The sequence below is a fragment of the Xiphias gladius genome, chromosome 9, assembly GCF_016859285.1.
Source record: "Xiphias gladius isolate SHS-SW01 ecotype Sanya breed wild chromosome 9, ASM1685928v1, whole genome shotgun sequence".
NCBI classification, from domain to species: Eukaryota; Metazoa; Chordata; class Actinopteri; order Istiophoriformes; family Xiphiidae; genus Xiphias; species Xiphias gladius.
Window position 1 is genome coordinate 14,502,843 of NC_053408.1, and position 19,860 is coordinate 14,522,702.

Consider the following 19,860-nt stretch of genomic DNA (forward strand, 5'->3'; position numbering starts at 1 on the left):
ATGGCTGGGACACCCCCCCACCCGCCACTCCCCATCCCTGAAAATTGCCTCTTTTGAAATGGTTGAGCCTATGGGTGTGCCCCCCCCAAAACATCCCACCCCGTCCAACCTCCCCACCCCCTACCCCACCACTCTTTTCCTCTTCATGTTTCCTGTTGAGCTGGCTAGACTCCTTTGACAGATTTACAACTCTGGGGTCAAAGTTTTCCGACGGCAGCAGATAAATCTTACACTGCCCCCCCCCCTCCTTCACCTGATAAAAAGACACACACTCTGAACAGCCGCCCTGCTTTGCCCCACACAGCAGGTCCCCCCCCCCACCTACCCACATCCTTTCATGTGTAACGTGCCTTTTTTAAAGAAAAAAGCCATGTCCTTGCACTTATGTGCACGGACATGTGTTTGAGGACGCCTGCATTTGCGTGTTCTGGAAGAGGTGTGTGCAAATGCCTTTGTGCATATGTGTGTATATGAGTGTGTGTGCACAGAAGGGTAAATGCCTTGCAGTTTTGCGGTTATGAGAAAAAATGCAAGGCATTGTTCTTAAACCATAAAGGCAGGCTCTTCATGTTCCAGTTGTTTTTTTTGGGAGGTTGGTACGGTGATTTTGCCCACCGTTGACCTTCTTCTTTTTCCTCCATCTGACTTTAATGTTTTGGTCCAATTTGATACAATGCTTTCGTCTCCTCTCCTCCCCCAAATAGATAAGAAGAGCAGTAGTATGCTCCATTCCACCAGTGTGCCTTCATTTGTATTTTCTTCAGTCTCTCCCTCTTACACTCACTCTATCCCTCTGTCTCTCATCCCACCCACTGCAAGATTTATTTCTCTTTATTCGCCTGCCTTTTATTGCCGTGTCTCTGTCAAACATATTTGGCTCTACTGGGGCCGACTGTTCACAAATGGAGAAGTATTGAGGGAGAGTCTCAAAAAACACACAGGTCTTGGGGCCATGCCTCTCCCACTCTCTCTTTCTCCCACCCTTTTTGCTCTCTCCTTCCTCTTTATCTACTCCGATCTTGCCTTCTTGCCTTCCAGGGTGTGAGGCAAGATGATTAGTTTTCACAATCTCCAGCCACAGCACATGAAACTTTTGTTTTTTCAGTTATTCTAATAAAATCTTCACATTATTTTTCCAGTGTTTGTCATTCGGCATGTTTGGATGTCTAACCCCTCCTCTGGCATCCATCCCTTCTTCGGAGAAATAGCATTTCTTAAATGATTTGGACTGGTGACAGATCCGTAGAAGAGCCATTGGTTTAGACTTATCCTATTGCGATCGATTTGATGATATAAGGACAGGAGGACATGCAAAGTGAACTTTGAAATTAGATGAATGATAAGGAATGCAGAGGCATATTTGTCTTGTTGTATGAGAGTAAATGACCAGAGTACTGCACAAACTTGACTTCAGCATATACTGTATACTATATAGAGAACTTGGCTAAGCCTTGGTCTGCTCATTTGCGCTAAAAAAGTATCTTTCACAATTATGGCCTTGTATAACCATGCTGTTTTATTGAGTAAGCGGAGAAACATGCTTGTTTTTTTCTTTGCTTGCGCTCCTTGAGCTTTGCAACCTTGTAAATCAGCATTGATTTTCCTAATTTTAACCTTACAGTAATATCATATTCTTTATAGCCCACAACAACAAACATTCCCCAATATACACACGCATTCTTCCCATGGCGTTGAATCAATGGACATGATTGATTTGGTGGTGCACTGGCAGCCAGTCCTGATCAATGTTAGCTTGGCTGATGGCCGCAGACCGTACATCACTGTCATTCACAACGTGCGTCGAAGTAAGTGTGAGTGAGTCCGCTATCACTTCCATCACTTGTGATAAATTGTTGTTTTGTTTTTTTTATGCGTTCATATAATATTTGTGTTCTGTTTTGTTCAGTAAATTTTCCAAGTTAAGCCTAAAGCAAAGCAAGCACAGCAGATTCAAATTCATTTTGATGCGGTCAGATGAAAACTGATTTTAGAGGTTTTCATGTTTTATCTTTTATAGATTATTTTATTGGGCGTTTTCGCCCTTATCTGATAGCAGGCAGCAAAGAGGGACACAGGAAACAAGAGTAGGGAGTGCAGGGTATGACATGCAACGGGCCCCAGCTGGAGTCAAACCAGGGATGTTGCACTTATGTGGTCTGCCCCCGCCATTCAGCTGTCATGACATCTCACATTATAACTCCAGTTAAAGGAAATGTATCCCCTCAGTGTCTAAGAAACAGGCTCTAAGCTTCGGGTTCTTCAAATTCTTTCAAACTCAGTGTTATGCAGCTACCAGGCTGACGACAGTTTCCTTCCCGTAAAGTCATCATTTTGAAGATATGAGGTTTTCACCAGACGTCAGATATATGTGATAACATGCCAGTTTGACAAAATAAACCCATATGAGTCAACTTGGTTCTTAAGAAAGAGCAATGATGTTGGAACAGAAAGTCTAAAAGATGTGCAGAGACACACCCTCCACAGGTCATCCTGTTTGTCAAATTGCACACACACACACCCAAACATACACACACACACACACACACACACACACACACACACACACACACATCCTTGTTTTACTATATTCACGGGGAATCATAATTGACATAATGCATTCCCTTGCCCTTTACCCTAACCCTAAACTAAACCTAATTCTAACCCTAACCATAAAACCAAGTCTTAACCCTCAAACAGCCCTTTAGTGGGCTCCCAGTTTTTGGACCCTACAGATATAGTAAAACAAGCCCACACACACATATACACGCACACGCACATGCACGCACGCAGGCACACACACACACACACACACACACACACACACACACACAGGCGAGAACACACTATCAGATTTGCAGGGAAGCACATCAAATATTACAAAACATCACATGCCTTGTGAAACACTCCTCACGCTGCAGCATACGCTTTGTCAAGCATTGACCTTGAATATTTAAGAGGCCCCTTGGTGGAGGATTCTCCCTCAGTGCTCTTCACACACCAGTGCTGTGGGAATGAGTGATATGATGGCAAGAGAGGAGGAGAAAAGAGGGACTCAATGAGTGACAGAGAGGAGGGTTAAAAGATAAAGTAGACGGAAGGAGGTAAAAAGGAGGTGGGGGTGGAGTGGTACCGTCTGACTCTCTCCAGGGAAATCTTATCATGGCAGAGTGGGGGGAGGTGACTTTCAACTGGAGCGAAAGATTGGGATGAACAGATCCAGGGTAGGGGGGCTTTAGGGGATTAACAAATGAACAAACCTGTTGTCCTCGCCACTCTCTCTCTTTCCCTTTTCTGTCCCATCATCCTCTTCTGCCAAATGGACATGCTGTATATACATCTGACTGAGTCCCCGCATAACCTCTCTCGAGTTTTTATGGTCAGCATCTCTATTCACAGGACCTGTTATTGGATTACAGTTCGCTCCAAAGAGTCTTTTTCCTTCTCTCACGTTCTGTCCTTCCTCTCTTTATTACCAGTTTATTACACCACTCTTCCACACTGCCTTTCTCTCCTTCTTGTGCTAAGCAGCTCTGTATTTGTTCTCTTCCTGAAGGCTGACGTAAAGATGAACAGAGAAGCAAGAAAAACAGAGAAAGAGAGCTAATGTAGCCATTTGGTCTGGTTTAGTTGGATTTTTTGGCTCTGCACACCTTGTATCACTCCACTGGTGCTATTCTATAATGGCCATAATATCAAGCGACAGGCCGGCTTTCCGCTTCGACAAACCCATGTCCTTAAAACAGGGGACAAGTGAGGAAGTGAGTGGCTGACAGAGAGACAGAGAGGGAGGGATGTGGAGGGATGGGAAAGGAGGGGGATATCAAAAAATAATGAGATGTGTAGATGGAGGGGTGGTAAGGAATGAGGGAAGAGAGCATAAGATATATTAAAAAAAAGCAATGACATCCAGTCTCCAACACCGCTGCCTTCATTGGCTCAACTACTCCCTCCAGCAGCGCAGAGGTCGACTGTTTTATGAGAGATTCAGTTACCTTTCAGATCAAACTTTGATGTTAACTTTGCATGATTTGTTTGGCTGCTCCAATGTGGTGACGAACAGAGACACAGAAGAGAAAGAGAGAGACAGAGAGCATGGACTGTATTCCTGAAACTAGGCCAGTCACTGTCTAGAAATGTGGATTCATGTTCCCGTTTCCAACCTTTCCCCGGAGGAGCTAGGCTGCCTGCCGTCTGCCTGCCTGCCTGCTTGGCCAGTTCTCTGTCCGCTGTACTGTCTTCACTGACCTCATCTTTTGTCTGTTTCCTGACTTTTCTGTTGTGTGATATTCTGTCCACATACACTGTCCTGCTGCCATTAATGCTAACGAACGCAGCAGATGTATATTAATCCACGACTAAAAATACTCTCCTACAAATGTAACATTTGCTAAAAACTACAGTGCCCAGCTTTTTTAGGAAATTATTTAGCATTTTAAAAACACAAAAAATGTCTTTTTATGGAATTTGTTGACAATAAGAAGAATATAGCATAATTTCAGCCTCATCATTTAAGTAATTTATCAAACAAGAATGCCAACTATTTGCTGGTTGCAGCTTCCGAAACATTTTCTCACTCTTATAATTATAAACTGAATAACTGTGGTTTTCTGGTCAGTCAGGCAAAACAGGCTATTCGAAAGGAATCACTGTGGACACTAGTAACTTGTGAAGGATATTTTTATTACTATATCTGACACACATTAGATCAAATAGCATTATGGTTGACAGATTATCATACTGAAAATGATCCTAAATTTTAAAATATATATCCTATTAATGCCCCAAAACACTGTATTTTGTTCTGTTGCACTAAGTTGTATAGTTTCACTTTAAAAGTGACAAGACAATGTCAAACATGACACAGTAAAGTAAAAGCTTAACTCAGGTGCAGTCCTGGTAAACAAAAGCAGGGAAAGCATTGCATCACATTGCTATGAGTCTTTGCTGTTTTTTCCTCTGTCCTGCTCTGAAAATAAGACTAGAAACACAGTAAATACAGTATGTATGTAAATCTTTTTATAGCACCCAGCAGGTAAGGTTATCTTAATGTTCTGGCAAAGACTTTTGCCTTGTTTGAGAAAAAAATGTATTTTGTAAATCAGATTAGGAGGCATAAAAAGTGACCGTCACTGTGTCTGTGAGTAAGAGGGAAAATGAGACAAAAGAGATGCAGAGGGTACAATAAAGGAAGGCCAACTCTCTATCCACGATTAGATCAAAAGGTTGGGATCTGAACCCCAGCTGCTGGTACCAAACCTCTTATATCATCACTCATCTATTTTCGAAGGGTAAAGTTGGCTTGCAGAGGGGACAGGGAGCCCTGTGAAGGGAGGGCCCAGACATCTGCCAGCTACCTATGCCTAGCACTGCCAGCCCATTAGCATCATGTTGCGCCTGGCACTAATCCAGCCAGGACAGTGCGACCTTAATCTCTGTGCCTGTCACTGAGCTCCTAACACATCTGGCTATCTCCAGATGCAACAGTCACGCCTTCCTCCGCTGCTCCCGTGTGCCTCGCCGTGGGCGTCATAATCCCTGACTGTTTTTACAGCCTCCTCCCAACATCACTATAGGTTAGCCCTTATTAAACTGCACTCCCTAATCAGCTCTGGCATAATGGGGGGCTCAGCCTTGTTGTGGATTAACATGGACACACGGCACTGTTCCAACCTGATGGCACTCTCTCCTTTTGCCTAGCCATTCTTCCATCACACCATCAGGGTGTTTATGCACCATCTGATCATCCAGAATTCATCCATTTGTAAAGTTTTCTGTTTTCACGCATCTTGCCACTCTTTTACACTCTTATTGGAGATATTGTGGTCATTACAAAGGTTTGACTTTGTAGAGTCAAACACACCAAGGACTCCAAGTATGAAACAGGACTTTTGCACAAGACCCTGTAAACAGCACCTCTCTTTGATTTTCCTGCCAACACAGAACAAGTTTCCATCATTGGCTTATGTACAATGTCAGTAACCTCCTGGGGTAGACCTATTTCAAGTGCTGTTTTCTTAGCTATCAAACCATAATGCCAGACAGACACTGCAAGGATTCGGTCCGATTTCAGCTCCAAACCTGCCCCCCATGACTAATAGAATTGGGCCCAATTTCAGCCAGATCGGTTGGGTTTTTGGCATGTCAGAAATTTTAGTCAACTGTCTTGCGTGAGCAGTTCTACGGTCCAAGTTACCACATGGCTGCTGTCAAAAATCTGTTATAAACTGTACTGAGCTTGTTTTAACATTATTGAAGTAGTAATTTATATGTTGTGATTAAAACTGTAGTATCACGACTGCTGTCATATAAAACTCAACTTCACTGGAAAACAGATAATACTGTCTGCATCTTCCAGCCATCTGTGGCTCCATATTATTCTTTTTTTCTTCTTGCTCTTTGTTCACTGTAAAATCACACAAAGTAATGCTGCTTCTCTGCTGTCAACACTGAAGACGCAGCCATGTTGCTTAAATCAACTTCATTGGAATTGTCACTAGACAAAACCGACTTTGTGCTTCGTGCTTATGTTCGTTGTGAGCTCATCATCTTGGATGATTGCTAGATCTGTGCAGTGTGAGCAGAGAAGTTGCAGGTCCTTTCTGTGCAGGAAGGCCGATTAAAACTTGTAGTTTGAGAACAATAGAAATCTTATAGTGTCTACCCAGCTTTAGGAAATTAATCGGCCACACTGAGGAAGTTTTCATTTGGAAGCTAATATAGATTATTGCACAGCCACAGCCAACAGTGTTATCCTGGCAGTTTTGGGTATCTCATAATGATTTATCTGAGAAAGAATTGGTTTTGCAAAAAGAAACATCATGATAGCCGGCTTTGTATATTTATGTAGAAAATGTGAGTTTTCATAAAAAAGCATCTAAAAATTTGTTTTGAAATTGTCTATATGTGATACTGAGAAATTTTGCATGTAGCTGTAGACAAGAAACCATACTTCCTCTGACCTCCACCCCCCATAGAACACAAACAAACCACACTGCCAGTTGAAGAGATAACAAGAAAAAGCAGCAAGTGTTTTTGTGAATTAACTCAAGGGCATTAGTAGAGGTAATGCCCTTGTGCATGATATAACACACAATAGTCAAAAAGGGCAGAATTTAAACGTGCTGAAAAAATAATTTGTTTTTAAATAAATTGTTATATTTAACTGAAAACACAGAAGTCTGATATTTGGTAGTTTATTTACTTTTGATACCCATGTCCACCAATCTTCAGTACAAATCACAATGTCCCATTCTTATGTACACAAGAAGAAAAAGTATGAAACCGTATCGATATCCATGCTGGTGTCAAGATATTAGACCTGGTATTACATGATACTGGATGGAAAATGAAATCTTAGCCCTACTGTGTTTAAATGCCTGTCCTTGGAGCCAGAGGCATGGCTATGCAATCATACCACGCATACTGCTGCCCGTATGAGTGTATGTGTGTGTGTGTGTGTGTGTGTGTGTGTGTGTGTGTGTGTGTGTGTGTGTGTGTGTGTGTGTGTTTCCTTGCAGACACAGATCAAGGGAAGGAGTTTTCCTTCTCCACCTCATTTGGATCAGATCAGCAGCAGGGTCATCGTGGATCACAGGGGGACATTTGAGGATTATGGTCACTCCTTGGTGCCTGTGTCTGTCAGTCTCTGTGCGTCCACTCTTGTATTTGTAACCCTGGGAAAAGCAGCAGGAGTCACAGATGAGCAACATCTGATCCTGACTGATTATTATATGTGGGTATCATTATTATTTGTGTCTGGATGCGATGAGTCACAGTGACAGTGAGTTTCAACACACAGACTGAAACTAGTGACTAAATTTCTATGCTTACATATTTATATAATTATCTCAATAATAAAAATGTAAAAGTCACTTCACAGCTGCAGTGCTATAACCAATTATCATCACTAATGATCAGTAATTTAACACCACCGAAGTAAGTGTTTATTTCTGTCAGTAGAGGCAAATTCTCTGAACGTACATGATGTGATAAAATCTACTCTTCAATTCCTATGATCTCAAAAACACGAACCTACAGTGTTCTCATAGTAGAAACAGAGTTATTAGATTTTGCTCATCACAGTGAGAACCCTAAAAGTACACTGATGCAGCGAGGCATCAAGGGCACATTAGTGTGTTGGTGACTTACACAGGAAACCCAAAAGAGATAGAGCAGATGATTTGAGTGGTGATAAGTGCCTAAACCTCAAACTTCCGTCACCAAGTTGGTGTCGTCTTTTTCTCTCACAAAGAAAGACATACTTGATGCCCAGTTTAGCAGATGAGGACAAGTCTACTTTTCTCAGTAGCCCTCTTCAATTTCTCGCCACTGTAACTTTTAGAAGCCCATATTAAACAAAAAAAAAAAAAAAAAATACGGCTTGCTTTAAAACTGGACCCCTTCTGAGGGCAAGGGCAGGGTATGTTTTTAAAAAATCCACTTTATTTACTCTCCAGCAGAGTTTACTTTACATTTGCTGCCCTCTGAGACAGTCTCCTGCTCAGCCATGCATTGCAACCCTCAATTCTCATCACTTCCAGGTTTTCCTGTGCTGTTTCCCCTGTTTTTGTCACAGCATGACATAGTAATCAATAAGCAATTAAAAAAAGGCAACATGGCACAGGGATTACACTGCTCACTTAGTTCCTGTGTATGTTTAGCCTGCTCAGGGATATGGTGCAGTGAGTTTTTGAGGCATTATGGTCGCATTGTCTGACACACAGCAACCATGAAAAATAAAAATCCAGTTCAAAAGTTAGATACACATAAGCATAGGACACTGATAAAAGCTCACCATGCTGCTTTTAGTTTTTGTATCTGTGGTTACACGTATGATATGGGAGTGTTTTTATTGAGAAAACTGTGGTATTTGCCATTTCCCTGACATCTGAAGAAGTTGACTATGCAACTTCTTCAAAAAACATTTAGAGCTCCAGATTATGATCAGTCTTAAAGGATAGGAAGACGAGCCAGCTCAAGGTCAGATGATACTCAGCAGTAATCTTAACCAGGAAGAGGTGTTGAAACCACCCATCCTGTGCGAAGAAATAGCTGCTGCTGGTTTACAAGGAATACCCCTGCACGTTTTCCAGCCTCTGATATTCCACTGTCACTCTTCACTGCAGCAATGCAAGGCCTTTACACAGCATTATCTAACGCATTATCTAACAATGACGTGACCACTCATCCCCCATTACAGCCGTGCTCGTTGTAACATACACACGGACCTGACGAGAATGTCAAGTATGTCCCTTGACGATTTAGACTGTGTTGTCTGCTTGTTTGGTGAGAATAAGATGTGTTTATGAAATGGGTTCTTTCCCTCCCTGCACTTTGTGTGTTCGTGTGTCTGGGCTATTCTGTCAAAATTCTGAGACCTCATTCTATAGTCCTTTGAACCTGATGGATAGCCAGCCAGGGCAGATGTCTCCCATCAGCTGCGTCCAGTCCACCCCCAACACCTCTGATATGACAGACCTGCCTGTCTGCCTACCTGGCTAGCTGTTGGGAGAAGCTTCAGAGGGTATACAGTAGGTGTGTGTGAAGTGAATCTGTGTGTTTGTAAGTGCAGGAGGAAGGCAGAGAGATAGAGGGAAAAAAATCGTCCTGTGACATTTGTGTTTCCTTGTAATAACTGGTAATATTTTATGCAGTTACAATTCATGGTATGTTTGTGTAGTTTCTACACTTTCCTGCATCAAAGTGAGTAGCTCCATGGGTCTGTTTTTGCATGTGTGTGTTACAAGCCAGGAAAAAGTATGAGCATGGTATGTTTTGCATTAATGCATGGGATGAAAAAAAAAGGAGAAAAAAAATCACTTCTGTTGAGGACCAGAAACTTCCACCTATCCCTTTTTTCTGTCTTTCTCCCACCTCTCCTAACACTCTTTGCTCTTTACAGGCTGCCATTTCCACTAAATTAGTGCCCAGGGTTTTAATTGCAGTTTATGAAGCTCATTTATTGGCGCAAGAGTCTGTGTTTGTGTGATCTGGCATCCAGCGAGGCAGGCCAGTCCTCTCCAAGCCTCCCTGCGGTTTTGCATTTCTTTTTTTTCCCCCCTCTGTTGTTTTTTTTTCTCCCTCCTTCCTCTCTTTTTAACACCAGAATGTTGCTGGGCTTAACCGTACATGCTGCTGTTTTTATAGAGAATTAGCACTTCTCTACCCGGCACTGGCTGTGTGGCTCCACACTGGAAGTGTTGCCTTTAAATCAGCCCTCCCCTTTAAAACCGCACAGGCACGTGCCCAGAGCCGAACATTTAGCATACAAAGGTTGGCATGTCTTATGACTTTAATCCAAGCACTGAGAGCATTAAGTAATGTTATTATAGCAAAGCATGACACAACATAAATGTAGTATGTTGTTTATGATCGTTATACATGCAGTAGGTTATAGAGCTGGTGATTCTTACAAAAAAGAGCGGACATTGTCATGACCCATGACAATCGCACTCTCTCAAATTTATCTTTCACTTCCCTTCTCTCCTTCTCTTTTCTTCCACATCCTCCCCTCCATGGCATTCCAGTGACACCCTGGAGGCTAATTAAGCCTTAATTACATTTGTTGGAATTGATTTGTGATTTAGTCTTTCCTCTGTTGTTCCAGCTCATTGGCCCCCATAGAAATGTCATTAATGCACTATTATTTTCACGGGCGGTCTAATTAAAGGGACATACTCTCTGGGTTTCCTCTGATGAGATGCTGGGAAGGGGAACGTGTTGGCGACTGGCACCCTGATGATCCAAAATGGAAGACACAGCAGGAGGGAGAGGCTGTAACATAACCTTATGTGTGAGTATAAAGGCACTGCGCAGACGGAGGCTGCCAGGTGGTTAGTTTGGGAAGGATGTCTAATTCATATTGCGTGACTTGAAGTTATAAATTACTTGTTCGAAAGGTTTAAATGAGTAATAGGTGAAGAGTTTATTTTCATAACAGCTCTGCCAGCTTTCAAATAATAGTTCAACGTTTTGAGAAATACATTGATTATCTTACCGAGATTTAGGTGAAAAGATCAGTACGACTCTCATGTCTGTATGGTAAATATGAAACCAAAGGCAGAATTAAAATACCAGAAAAATGAGTTTAAAGGTTAGCTTTAGCGGTGATGAAAGGTGTAAAGTGTTAGCCAGCCTAGCTGTTTCCCCGTTTCCAGTCTTTATACTTATACTTTTGACTCTCAGCTCTGCCTACATCCTTAATACACAGACATGGCAGTGGTGTCAGACCTTCCAATCTCTCAGCAACAAAGCGAATAAAGGTATTTCCCAAAATGTCAAACTATTTCTTGAAGATAACCCTTGACCTTAAAGTCACAATAATTTGGGTCATAGGTTTTGACATCCAGCACTTGGTGTTGAATGTTTTCTCCTGCATATTCTGTTTTCTCTACTAGATAACAAGAAAAGCGGATATTTGATGGGAAGAGGTGGAAATGAAAGATAAACAAATATGACCCTATCACACATTTAGCCTAATCCCTTCTGGATATGATCCCAGGCCTGAAAAACTTGCTCTGTATTAATGGGTGACCTGAGCAATAGAGCATCAGACCACATGCAACACAGCACGGCTAAGCAAAAGTACGCTTGATTCTCTTTCAGAAATAAAAAGCAGAATTTGGAGTTGGCAGTTGTTTGTGCTTCTTTTAAAACACTGGTCTTTCCTTAGGGAGGCTTGTGGGAGGGAGGCAAAAAAAAAGAAAGGGAGAGGGGGTTTTGCGGTGCATTCACATGTGGAAGCTCAAAGCAGTAACAATCTTTCCCAGCCTGCTCTGGCCTCATATGGCCTATGGTATCCTGCTAAGAGCTTCATAGCACAAGACTTTTCCCAATCTATCACTATTTCTCTGGCTGCTCCTCTTTCTTTCTTTGCTTGCTCACCAACTTGCTGCCAGAGTGATTGCCTGCCACTCTCCTCTGCCCTCAATTTTAGTGCAGTTCTATCAGTTGTCTGCATGTACCCTTTCTGTCTATTATGATTGTGTATAATGAGACTCAGTTCAAAATGCTGGCTGGCAGGCTGACGGGTGTGTCGGACAACTGCTTCACAGTTGGCTAGCTTGGTGAGAGAGGGGGAAGTATAGAGGGAAGGCGAGAGAGAAAGAAAGAGACTAAAAGGCGGAGGGAGGGAACGACAGAGTTGGAGATAGAGAGGGAGAACAGGGAATGGGGTCACTTGAGTTTGTTACTCATAGGATATCAAGCGGCTCACTCTCTCCACCCCGTTTAGTAGCCTGGCTCTTCTGTTACCTCCCTCCCTATCTCATCAAAACCGCCATCTTTGGGAGGGTTACTACAACAACAATGTCCTTCATAAAACAATCCAGCAACCCCGTTTTGAATCCCGGCTTAGTCATACCATGTAAACAATGATGATGAAGTTCAAGTAAAGCATTAAGTAAGCTTTAGTCTTGTATTTCTTTTATATGGCACTGTCAAAGCTCAGCAGACGATATTAAATGCCCCGAGAGACGTTGCTGATACACGAGAAATGTTTTGCTTTGCTACAGGTTGCTTTGCAGGGGTAAAAAAATCCAAGAAAACCGCCTGTTGAGCAATGCAGAGAGTAACCATGTCGGGAATATGAATTGTGCCTCATAAAGTGTTTTCCTTAACTTTGTCAGGTCTTTGCGATTGCTGAGTCATCTGGAAAAAGCAGTGCTCTCACATTCTTTATTCTTGGGTAATGCAGCATAAGAGGACTTCCATTTTTAGCTTTACGGCAAATTACATTAAGCCACAGTTCAGTGAGCCCTAATGCTTTGAAAGTAACAAAAATCGACGGAGAGGGATAAAAGTTTTTTGATACTGCTCAGACTTTCTCCCAGCAAGGCCTCCTTTATACCTCCTCCCTGCTGCTGAGCGGGAAAAGAATGGGTTAAACCTGTCTGCGGCCCACATCTGGGAATCATTTGAAACATTCCACAAGGCTTACCACATGTTTTCAGATGGACTAAATCCTGCGAAAGGCTCGGCTGTCAGAGGTTTGAAAAATCATCTTTTTTTTCGCCAGGAGGGGAAAAAATGAGAAAGAGAAAATTAAACTGTATAATGGGTTTTCTCTCTTGCAGGTGAGATTAGGTAGGGATATGGGTGGGTTTGCAGGGCTGTCCCTGTGTGTGGCGGCAGCAGCGGAGGTGGTGGTGTTGTGTGTATGGAAATGTGTGTTTCTGTGTTGTACTGCATGTTGGTGGCATGTTATTTGAATGTGATCTGAGTGAAAGCAGTTTCTTAACAGCCATGTGCAGTTCAAAGGAGGCTTTGGGGCTTGGCTAACTGTTTCCATGCGGCTGATACAATCTCATGGCCTCCCTCTTTCTTCCCCTCGTTTATTTCTTCTTTATTCTTCACAACCTAACGCCATAAAGTGAATCAATGTGAAAGCTACATAGCCCTTCTGCATGCCTGTCCAGACACACCTACAGATCCGGTTGGCACATTCAACTACCGGCAGGGTAGCAACGTTTGAGCTCTAAGCTGTGTGATAGCTTCATCTGATTGTAATATATCCAGAAAGGCTCTTTTATTAAGACCAATCATGTAGCCTTCAGCCTTGCCGTGAAGCGCCTTCTATGGTGGCTGCTTAATGATTTCACCATTATACTCTACTATACATGACAAGCTAATAAAGGGGTGTTGCAGAATGCATGATGAATAGTAGGTTGCTGGGAGGTCCAAATAAAAATGTGGCTTTAAGAAGGCAGCAGCGTGCTGGACGAATTAAAACGTAACTCTGTGGATGGTAATTGACCACCAAGTCTTGGCACCTTCACCTCTCTCTTACACAAGGTCTCAGATCATCTCCAAATGTGTCCCCAAGAAAGGCTGCTAGACTGCTGGCCTTTCTGACGTCAGGCCCCAGGGCTCTCATGTTGCCCCGGTGCACCAGATGCCCCACTTTAATTGTCCACTTACATTCGGGGAACTGGAAATGCTTCTCTTGGGTGTGAGTGACACCCTATGCAGAGGAAAGGCCCCCTTGTCTCTGCCACCCTCTTTTTTTTCTCCGTGGACTGGGCCATGACAAGGGGTATGTGGCCCCATGTTGGGGGTTAAAGCATTCATCAGGCGGGCTAATGTTACCACGCTTTAGAAATAGCACTGGACTTTCACACTGGACAGTAAATAGGCACTCGACGCTTAGAGGCGGAAACTGAGCACCTGCTGAGGGGCTCACCAGGTGCCTTGTAAAATGAAACATGAGAGAGACACTCCACTAAAGTCCTGTAACAATAACTATCTGCAGGGACTATTTTATGTTGTAGCTGTCATAGGAAGGAATCACGTGATTAAGGCAGTTATGTGCGGCCACTGAGAAAGCTTAATTTTATGCCTCTTATAACATCTCAGAGTGTGCCTGTATTAAGTAATGCACTTTGTTGTCAACCTTCTGGGCTGGTAACATCTTAAAGAAATACGAAGATGTTGGGAAATGGGCTTATTCACTGCCTTACATAGTTGAAAATTTGTACAGTAAGTATGTAGCCATGGCCAGGAACTGGTTAGTTTAGCTTAGTATAAAGACTGGAGGAAACCACTAGCTTTGCTCAGTCCAAAGGTAACAAAATCTGCCTACCATCACTAGCTGAAACTCCAGTAAATAACTGCTCTCAGCCAAGAATTACTCCAGCACACAGCCTCCTGCTAATTAGTTTATCAGTTATAGAGCTTAGGTGGTACTGGTAGCCAAATTTTGGACGGAGCCAGACCAACTGTTTACACCTGTTTACAATCTTTATGCTAAGCTAACCACACCAGTTGCTAGCTGTGGCATACAGAAAGGAGAGTAGTATATTTTTTTTCATCTAACACTCAGGAAGAAAGTGAATAAGTCCATTTCCCAAAATGTCAAACTATTTCTTTAAAAAGAAAAAAGAAAAAACAAAATCTACTTCCGACATCATCACAGGTTGTGTATGTTTACAGGCTATGACCATTTCAAACAAAGTGTGATTTTCTTCCCCCCTTTTTCTCTTTGATTCATTTTTAGAGGACAGTGTAGGTAAAACAGTCCAACTATTCATAACAAAAAAGCTCATGTTTTAGTATTAGACATGTTGGATCTTCCAAAGTGTGTCCAAACTCAGATTTTCTGTCTGTTCAGTAGCCTGCCTTACAAGCCACTGCGTCGAGCCAGACATTCTGAAGGTTTGCTTGCACACATGGAGACTATGTAAAGCGTTATATGGAACATGCATCACATGGCTTTTCACTATGCTTGAAATGTCCTTATGGTGGCTGTACAGTACATACTGAAATGCTGTCTATATCTGTATCTCAGAGTAGAGGGGAGCTACACTAGACTGGAAAGCCATTAAGATTCAACTCCAGTAACTTCCAGTGTAAACCTGGCTACAAGTGGAGGATGCAGCTGGGCTGAGGAGACCCCAGAGGCCTTACTATCCAACCTAGAGATATGTAGAGGAAACCCAACGCTACACAATACAAATCCCCACACTAAAGTTGAGCAAACGAGGGCGAGCCTACCCAGTCTACATGAACACATGCTATACATATGCATGCTGGGCCCCAATTCCACCTGTCAGAAGTCAGTGAAATAAGACAGCTCCATCTCTTCAACCATTCTGTTATGACAGCAACTATTTCCACCAGTACATGCTTTTAGCATTTGATGACTCCCTCAGTCCAGTGTTACTTGCATGCCTGTGTGTCCCATGTCACGACCAACCCACTCCCCCCAGCACTGCATTCCTCATTTGTGTGGTGATGTGTGACAACTGACACAGCTTAGTGCCACTCACAGCTTTTGTATAAGGAAGCCTTAAAGGCAGCGGGGGAAACAAGGAGGATACTGTCGCTCGCACTCTCTCTGTTGCAGTGTCAGTGCTCCTAGGAAAAGATGAAAAGCAACTGAGAAGGTAATGTAGAGGCAAAGTATGTCACTAGCTGTCTTGTGGCCTTTTGTCCAATCATATGAGACAAGGGGTTTCACATCTACCACCTGCCACAAAACTTTGCTTTCTGGGGCGGAAAGCTATTAAGTGTAGCTGTTATATCTGAGAGACAGGAGAGAACCTAGGAACACAAATCCCTTGCACGCAAACACGCTCACAGATGCATGCACTTCTTGGCACTTACTAGTGTATACACACGCACATTGACACACACACACTTGAGTATACATGGGAACATTATGGCTGAAAATAACAATTATTTTAATTATTGCTTAATTTATTGCTTACAATTTTGATGCCCCAATTATTTGCATAATCAATAAACTGTGAAAAATAAGGACAAAATACCAATCACAAGTTAACAGGAGCTTCAGTTGATGTGAAAAATCCCAAGTTTTTCAATCTACAATACAAATTAAAGTGAAAATTCATCACTATTACTAATACTATTAAATTGCAACCAATTAATTTAAAGTTGATCTACTAGTTAATATACAGGTCCATATGTATACATGCTCACAAACACTGACACCCTTATGACTAGTTTTGTCTAAATTAATTCATTATATATTACAGAAAATATTTTTTTGAGCTTTCTTTGTTTATTTCATTTATTTTTTTTAATGAACCATGTACAGCATCATATAAATTGCATAAGTTCACACACCCATCACAAAAAAGAAGAATAACATAAAGGCATACACAACCGTAGATCATATATAACATACAGTATTGCAGGTCTATTAAGATGTAGATTATAGGAAAAAAACTTAAAAATAAGACTGGGTGCAGTATAAAAAAATGTGTCATTTAAAAATAAAATGCAGAGTCGGTGAGCCCACAGTTGGGTTGCTCTTAGACACATGTATAATTTGGCTTTAGAGCTAAAGACGGAGCTGCAGCCCTCGGTGGTGGCTTTAACGGAAGAAGCTGACTGCCCAAATGCAATGTGACAAAAGGGTTCAGTACAGTCTGTGATGGAAGATATTTTAGAGGCTTTAATGGTGTTCTCAGCAGGACGGGGAGGCATAGTCACGCAATGGAGGAGGGGCCAGATTGTTTAAAATTTTATACAAAAGATACATATTTGAATATCTAAAAATTCTACAGAAACTGTTTCTGAGACTGATGATGCTGAGTGTGCATTTTGTACAGAACTTGACAAAAAAGGGGAGAGTACTGTAAGGAAATCTAGATTTGCTCTGGGATCTTCCTCCAAAGCTTAAGTCATATATGAGATTTGGCTGCTGAAATATGTGGTTTGGGGGTTAAGCTATCATTATTACAATAGCTAAAAATGTGTGGCATGTGTGTTCTTATCTGCACATTTCTACACATTTGCAATGTGTGATTAATTGTGTAGTGAATATATGATTGTTCCTGATATTCTTCCATTCGAAACCTAGCATTCTCTCTTAATCCTTGCAAAAATAAAATTAATTTTTCATCTGTGTTCTGCCAAAATTCCTCACATATTGAGGCTTGTGTCAAATTTGTATCACATTTTTGCTGTGTTTGTCTTTGGCCTGCCCCACTCTGTTTTGCAAACTTGTCTTCGGTTGCATTACTTTTAAAATATCACCGTTACATAATCACACATTCACTGGAGACAGCAATGAATTGAACCTCACATTGAATGTTCTTTTGCAACACACACACACACACACACACACACACAAAACAAACTGTCTGGCTGAGAAGGGACTGAGAATAGAAAATAGAGTTTTGTGCATTTAAGTGAAGCTTAAGGGGGGGGGGGTGAAAGGATGAGATACACCTAAATGTACAATTAACCGAATGCTGTACTTTTCTTGCTGCATCACTTCATTTCAGCGGAGCAGAGAGCACATCTGGAAGGAGCAGGACATCCACCTTTGAGGACTGGCCCCATAAAAAAGAAAGGGGCGGGGTCAGCGCTGGTGTTGGATTTCACAGCCAGAGAACGTGACTGCAATGGTTGCCTCTGAGAAAGCCGTGCCAAACTTGCCTGCTCTCTGAAAGCGGCTCGCCGCCTCTTACCTACGGTTTTGCCGTGGTGGGGGTGGGGTGGGGGGGGACAGTTGCACTCGGCGCTCGTGAGAGCCACCGTTGGGAGATTCCGAGGGGCCGGTAGAAAACTTTGAAAAGAGCACCACTGCGGAGAAATACAGCTGCGCGGCTGAACTTCCACCAGCAAAGAAGAGCAACTTCCACCAGCAGTCCGAGCGGACCGGGAGGAGGAGTCAACAAGTCCCAGGTATTACCATCCACTTGTCATTGACAGCTTGTCAACATTTGACGGCATGCCACCGTGTCTCAGCCTCTGTGGGAGGTTAACGGGGAACCGTATTTAAACTGTAGCCCTTTCCACCTGGAGGATTTTGAATGCGTCATGCTTGGCCACGGCCACGGTCACGATGTGCCCGAGTGTTACAGGTTTTCTGACTTCGCTCGTTGACAGAGGCGGACTGAACAACAGGAGCCCGAAACTCCTGTGAAGTTGTGGCCGCTTTAAGCACCCGGTTGCATTGCAAAAAAACGAACTATTTAATTGTGTTCTTCGGAGCGACATGGTAGTCAGTGGCTGCGTCGTCTGTTAGAGCAGCTAGCATGCAAAGCTAACGCTTCTCCGCTCCCCGGTGTAGCTCGTGAAGACACTGGCACATATTTCGGGGCTGACAGTTAGCTCGGGTCAATTGGCAAAACCAAGCCGCTGACCATCTAGCGTGGTGCTTCGGAAAAGTGGCGGTATGTGGAGTCGAAAACGTGTAATGCTGCGTGTCTGAGCGCCTGCATCTACTCCGACGAGAGCTAGTTTGTTTTTGCAGCGTCAGGACAACGGAATGTGGAGAAGAATGCATTTTTTTTTTTTTTTTTTTTTGCGCGCATCTGCAGATTTCGGTCAGTGTTGCTTCGTTGTGGGCTACTTCAGGCTTTGAGGTGAACTTTGCTCCAGCGCATGATATACTTTGCTGTTGATACATATCATGCCAGGAGCACACTCCCTCTCCTCGGTGCGCAGCTCACACAGGGGGCAACCACAGCCTGCGTTCCTCTGATGTGCTCTAATAAAGCGCTGGAAACTTGACGACCCGAGACACACATGCATTCTTCTGTCGCAGAAACGACAGAAATGAAGCCTGAAAGTACCACTGCAAACTGACAGACATCCCAACCAATTTTTTTTAAACACCCCTGATGAACCCCTGTCAAGATAATGTGCCAATTTGAGGTGTCTGGACCTGAGCAAATTAAATGTCAGGACTGTGTTATAACATCTCAGGCACCTTCCCTGCAGCATCGGAGACTGGCAATAAAATGTTGTCTTGTAAAACCACAGATTAAAGTGCTTATTATCCTTCATTTAAGGCTGTAACAAGTAGTTTCTAGAAGTTTCCTTTTATATGAGTAATCCCTAAAGTCAGTGCACTTTATGCATTTGGGACAGCATGACTTGTTGAATGATATTTTATGTTACTACAGATTTTATGACGCCTCATTCAGTTTCTCTGATCCTGGCTGCTGACATGGCAGTGTAGTTTTTTGTGGGGGTAGGGCTGGAGGAAAAACATGCTCTTTCCTGTGCAAACCTGTGACATTCAGAGCAAGATGGATTAGAAGTCAAGCCACTCAGTGGGAAATTTGATGTATGTCAGGGTTTTCCCACTCTGTCACCTCCTCTCTTGGTGTGATTCACAGTTAAAGGTTGTGGCATCAGCATAATTGGGAGGGCTTGGGCCAAGCACAAGATTGTTTACCTGCCGGCTAAACTGTCACATATGATGATAATTTTGATAATAACCTTTAGACGTTTATTAAAAGTGTTTTAATCTGTTGCCTAGCTGTCTTGTAATACCCAATCCCATGTCATGCACATCACAGAATTCTAAAAATATAGTTCCTGTCTCAGTGGTAGGAATGAGGTTACCTGAAATGTATGATGATGGAATTCATAAGAAAATCT

At 42.7% G+C, this 19,860-nt stretch overlaps 1 protein-coding gene across 2 annotated transcripts in view; it reads left to right on the forward strand.

The window, feature by feature from the left end:
- The first annotated feature begins 17,991 nt into the window (after window positions 1-17,991).
- The window catches only part of raraa (retinoic acid receptor, alpha a), a 138,522-nt gene continuing 136,653 nt past the window's right edge, over window positions 17,992-19,860 (forward strand). For both annotated transcript variants that reach the window (XM_040134312.1, XM_040134316.1), the window contains exon 1: window positions 17,992-18,153. The gene's annotated coding sequence lies outside the window, so the exon portion shown is untranslated. The remainder of the gene's footprint in view (window positions 18,154-19,860) is intronic.